The following is a 6,232-nucleotide window of genomic DNA, read 5'->3' as shown; positions in this document are numbered from 1 at the left end:
GATGATCCTGCTTTAGTAGTGGGGCTGGACTGGATGATTTTTTGAGGTCCCTTCAAACCTCTAACATTCTGTGATTTTTCTTGTTCTACTTGTGGGTGACTGCTACTCTTCTAGAAGAAGAAGATGCTTTAATCCTGAAGATACTGCTGCAAGAAGTTGTTTATTTTTCTTTCCTGTGGTTGAGAATTCTAAGGCCTAAAACAATGATACAGCTGCTGTGGCTGTTCAGGATCATGTAGCGTACAGACAGATACTTCTGTTTCTTTGCAAGTCAACCCATTTACATCTGGCAAGTTCTAACTGTGGTGCTGAGCTGATGTGCCCTGCTGTTTCTATTACCAACTTATAGTTCCTAGTCTGTTTCATATTATCAACATCTTAAAATTCACTAATGTTCACATCTTCTCACCAGCTTCTTCCTGAAGCAACCTCTGTGGTGACTTCAACAACACTAAAAGGTCTGTCTGCATTAGGAAGGTGAAAACAAATCAATCTGCTGGGAATGGTGTCACAGGTAGAGTTTCCTTTTCCCCCTCACTGCTCTCTGTCTCTACAGTTTATTCCCTTACTTTGCTGCACTTTCCAGCTTCAGTTACTTTTATGTCAGTGATTTGAGAGTTAGACTTCTGTTTGGGGGTGAAGGAGGAGGAACATTTGAGTCCTAACATCAGCAATCCATGTTTCTGCTTTGAGCAGTTTTCTGCTGACTAAAAACAACTTTTGCAAGGTCTTAAAAGGGTCTGTGGACCTTATGATTGGGCACATAGATCCCCTGTAGTCCTCTTGACCTCTTATCCAGATGGTCTGCATGTTGCTTTCAGTGATGGCAATTGATTGACCACAGAACTACCCATCCATCTTTTGTGGTTTAAAAAGTAGACCACAAATGCTTTGATGATGATTTGTTTATGTCTAGGGGTGGATTCTGTTTGTTAGTTATTCATATCGTGGTGCTGTTAGATTTGCTGTGTTTTACTTTTCCTTTTAAACCACCAAAAGACATTCCTCCATTCTAACAAGAAAAGATCATTCAAGCTGAATTGTTTGAGTGGAATACAGGGGGAGATGGTTACTGTCCTGGGCAAATTAATCTTCCAGTTCTGATCCCTTTGAGAGCAGTCATCAAACAAAAGTATCTGAGGAGCATCTGATGAGGATGGTCAAGAGGACAAAGCAAGTTTTAAGAATAAAGATTTTTCTCATTGAGAGAGATGTGTGGTGGAGCATGGAAGTCATGTGTAATTCAGGAGAAGAGATGTAAAGTGTAGAAGAACTTGAGATGCCCTTCAAAACTCTGAAGCCTGAAGAACACTACAGTGGTAAGAAAAGTGAACTGGGAAATGTTTAAACCTAGCAAATATTTTTCTCAGGTCTGTGGTGTCCACGGGCTAGCTAAAGAGTAAGGGGGGGAAAAAAAGTAATTTTTGAGAACCTAAAAAAATGCTGTGTTTCTGATTTTGCTTTGCCTCTTGCATACACACCTGAGGAGGTGAACTGCAAATCTACAATGCTTCAAAACTGGAGACACTTGACGAGACTGTTCTTAAACAGCTTAGAATCATGGGATCACAGAATGGTCTGGGTTGGGAGGGACCTCTGAAGGTCATTTAGTCCAATCCCCTCTGCAGTCAGCAGGGACATGCTCAACTAGATCAGGTTGCCCCAAGCCTTGCCTTGAATATCTCCAGGAATGGGGCCTCCACTACCTCCCTGGGCAACCTGTTTCAGTGTTAGCCATTATGAGCCTAATTATAGCTTCAAGTTCTTTGCTGGTCCTGAGGTGGTCCCATCCAGATAGCCCAGAGCCTATTTGCACTGTCAGGGGCTGTGAAAGAATATCTGATCTGGCATGTTAGGAGTAAACAGAGGCAAATGGCTACAAGAACATCAGCAGGACTTGTGCTCCAGATAGCCAGAGCTCACGCAAAGCACTATTCAAGGGAATAGTAATAAACTCTGCACAGTGTTCTGGAGACCAGCAAAACATGACATGGCAGAAGCAGGTGCCTTCAGAAGACTCTTGCTGCCAGTTGCAGGAAGGGAGGTTTTATTCCCAGAGTTACATGGCTTAGAGTCACAGAATTGACAGTTGGAAGGGACCTCAAGGATCATCCAGTTCCAACTGCCCTGCCATGGGCAGGGACACCTCACACTAGATAAGGCCAGGCTGGATGAGGCTCTGAGCAACCTGAAAGACCTCCAGGAATGGGGATTCTACCACCTTCCTGGGCAACCTGTTCCAGTGTCTTACTACCCTCATGATGAAGTACTTCTTGCTAACATCCAGTCTGAATCTACCCACTTATATTTTTTCTCCATTGCCCCTAGTGCTATCACTACCTGACATCCTAAAAAGTCCTCAGGCGTCACTAAGCCTGACCTACTCTCATTCCAAGATGACAACTTTAAGCACAAGAGATGCCCTGGGTGACATTGCTCATTTATGAAATTCCCTTTTGTTGGATCAGATTTAACGTGGTCTCCTGTTTCAAATTATCTCTTTGATTAGCTGCAAAGTTTTGATGTCTGCAGGAGGAGAACAATTGCAGCAGTGTGCACTGTCAGCCAGGACTTGTGGCTGCTGGGGAGTTGCTAGGATACCTCTCTACAAGGTATGATTCACTTGATTAGCCACCAATCCCCTTTGCAGGAGAAGTATTTTTCCTATCTGTGTTTTGTGCTGGCATCAGCTGTGCATCAGGTGTTCATGTGTGCTTAAAGCATGCTACAGGTTGATTGTCATGTGTGTCTTCTTGTCTGCTTTTTCATAGGCAGCAAAGTTTGTAACCCACAGCAAAGAATCCACAGCAATTGAAGCAGTGATTCCAGTGATCTCTAAAATGAGCATTGCTCCCAGAGGAGAATATCAACCTTAGAGAACCAAGGGAAGGGTTGGCTTTGGATGTACATTCCTGGCATAGAGCTCAGGCTTAACTTTCTCTCTGTGAAGGTGCAAGGGAATTTTTCACCTATGTGTTATTTCCTTTTCCTGCTAGGAGCAGGAGATTGGACCAAGTGACTCAACAAGGTCCCAATCAAAGCTATTCTGTTATTCTCTTGTCCTTGCCACATGCCACTGCTATTATTGCTCCCTTCCAGCACAAATCTGCACAAAGCTCATCCTTGCTACTTGCACAAAGTTGCCTCAGACACCTCCTGGGTCCCCATCTGCTCTTTAATATGACAGTGGTGTATTCAGGACATGGATCCTAACTCAAGTCTCTCTCCACAATAGCTGCTTCATGCATGATTATCCTTGCAATACCCTTTTCTCTCTATCCTCCTGTTTCCTGAAATGTTTTGTTCCAACTTTGTCTTCAGGACCTTTTGTTTTCACCTCTGTGAATGTCTGCTTGTCCCACAATCCTCTTTCTTCTCTTTACTCCTCTTGCTGCTTACACGGTGTGTTTCCTCTTGACAGACCTTCATTCATTCTGTCTAAACAGTATTCTGCCTTTTACCCACTAAGCACCACAGATACCTTCTCCTTAAATTCTCTCCCACAGCTTCTTTCCTTACTCTGGAAGTCTCACATTTTGCTGAGTTTCTTCTCATCTGCATCACTGAATCACACAGAACACAGAAAGATCATCTAGTCCAAGCCCCGCTGCCAGGGCAGGATCACCTAGAGTAGGTCACACAGGAACATGCCCAGGTGGGTTGCAGGAGGATAGGACAGGCCTCATAGGAAGGGGAGATGACCTCACTTTGGTCCTGCTTTCACTCGTACTCACACATTCATTTATGAACACCAGGACGCATATACTCAAGTTGTCTGACCAGTGGCCAGGCACCAGAATACTTGTACCTGTTGGCCTGGACAGGTGTCCTTACAGCCACCCAGAGAACAAGGCTTGCATGCTCTGAAGTCCTTCTTATGTCTCCTGGTCACTGTTTTGGCTGGGGAGGGTGGCTGGCTTTGTAAATGCCCTTTGTGTCCTTTAGGAGCTGCCCATGATTTTTGTATCTGTCCTGTCCCACCTCTGTGAGCCATTAGGATTTCCTCACTGTCCTTTCCCATGTCCTCTAAGCTGCCAAGGGCACCAGCCTGTTCTTGATCTTCCCACCATCATGCCTCAATACCAAAGTCTTTATTCAGTCTGGGTATATATAGGCCACCCCTTCTGTTCCCAGTAACCTGAAGAGGTGCATGTTGTTGTGCTAGGTTCTTGATCTGCTAGGATCTGCTAATGGGGGTGCCTCTCACAGTCCTTCTGGTGATCCTACTGCTTTTCCCTTACCCCAGACCTTCTCAGTCCTTCTCCCTTGTACCAGGCAATCATTGTTGCTATCCACACCACAATATATTGGGAGTCTTTGGGACTCTGGCTGTGTGCTGCTGCATTTTGTCATGCTTCTAATGAGCTCTTGGTTTCACAGTTTGTTGCTTAATAATTCTCATGGTAGCAAGGATGGATAACTCAGGTGGTGTAATTCACTGGAAAGCAGTTAATTACTGGTAGTCAGCATGAAGAAATCGTGTTTGGATTGTCAAAGGGCACAAACTGAACTCCCACACCTGACAGTCCTCTTGCTGCAAAACTAAGTCTGGCTTGCAATTCTCAGTTGAAGAAGGCACAAAACTGAGCCTTAAACTGCCTGTGTGAACCAGGCACTTGAGCCCTGGGGAATGACTCTTATTTAACTAGCAAATGTTGTGTTTGCCTGCTGTGTGGTTTTCCTTGCCTCATAGCCCATCATGTAGAATAACAGCAACAGCACCTAGATTTCAGGGGCACTTTTTGTCTCAACATACTCTCTGTAAGCTATTGGTCTCATACCACCTGTGAGGAAACCCCTTGGAGAACAGGTTTTAAGAGGAGTAGATGAGGGAACTGGGGTTGTTTAGTCTGGAGAACAGGAGGCTGTGGGGAGACCTCCTTGCTCTCTACAACTATCTGAAAGGGGGTTGTAGCAAGGAGGGTGTTGTTCTGTTTTCCCTAGTAACAAGTGACAGGATAAGATGCACCAGGGAGGGTTCAAAGTAGCTATTAGAAGGAACTTCTTCATCAAAAGGGTTCTTAAACACTCAAATAGGCTCCCCAGGGAGGTGGTTGAATCCCCATCCCTGAGGTGTTTAAAAGAAACAGAGATGTGTTGTGAAGGGACATAGTTTATCACTAGCCTTGGTAGAGTTAGATAATGGTTGGGCTCAATGATCTCAAAGGTCTGTCCCAACTGAAATGATTCTGTGATTCTATGAAACTCTGAGGAAATGAGAGGTACAAAAGGCCTTCTCCAAGGTGCACAGGTGATGATGATGGTTGGACTAGGAATTTCCACATTCCCATGCATTAGAAGGCACTGCCCCCATTTTTGTGTACATAGAAGCATCCTCCACCCAAATCCTGGGTACTTTAATGAAACAGGCAGTCTAACAATCCAACCCTAATCACTGTGTGATTTCTGCTACTGAAACAATGCATAAATACAGGATGAAAATGTTTCCAAGAATAGTCTGCTCTAAAAAACATGTCTTGGATTTCTGTTTGTTTGTTTGTTTCTAGCAAGAACATCACACATGCTGGCACGTGGAGGTAACTTTTGTAAGCAAAGGATGCAACTTTGCTTTGACTGATACATCACAGCATCCTCATGATGTTGTCCCTCCAATCCAGAGGAGAAAAAAAATAACTGAAGCATGAGCAGCATTTAAAACACTCACTAGGAATATTTAATTCTAAGTAATGCTAATATTTTTGTGCTTCCCTTGGTTATAAATTACATTCTGAGATCTAGAGTTCTGGAGAAAAGAAAGCTGTGGGGAACCCCTTCCAGTACCTGAAAAAGGCTTACAAGAAAGCCAGGAAGGGATTTCTTACATGGGCTTGTAGTAATGAGAGGGAATGGATTGAAGCTAGTAGAGGATAGATTTAGACTAGAGATGAGGAAGAAATTCTTTACAGTGAGGATGGTGAGACACTGGAACAGGTTACCCAGGGAGGTTGTGGATGCCTCCTCCTTGGATGTGTTGTTCAAAGCCATGTTGGATGAGGCCTTCAGCAACCTGGTCTAGTGGAATGTGTCCCTGCCCATGGCAGGAGGGTTTAAACTGGATGATCTTTAAGGTCCCTTCTAACCCAAACCATCCTATGAATCTAGGAAATAAAATCTCCTCAAGACAATCTTCATTTTAAACGAGTGGCAATCACAAAGCCTTGGGGTGAGTGTTCTGACTTTGAGGAGCATAGCATGGCAGCACCTGCAGAATCCAAACCAAAATTCATCTTCC

The sequence above is a fragment of the Pogoniulus pusillus genome, chromosome 25 (assembly GCF_015220805.1).
Source record: "Pogoniulus pusillus isolate bPogPus1 chromosome 25, bPogPus1.pri, whole genome shotgun sequence".
NCBI lineage: Eukaryota > Metazoa > Chordata > Aves > Piciformes > Lybiidae > Pogoniulus > Pogoniulus pusillus.
Note: the sequence above shows the minus strand (reverse complement) of the source record.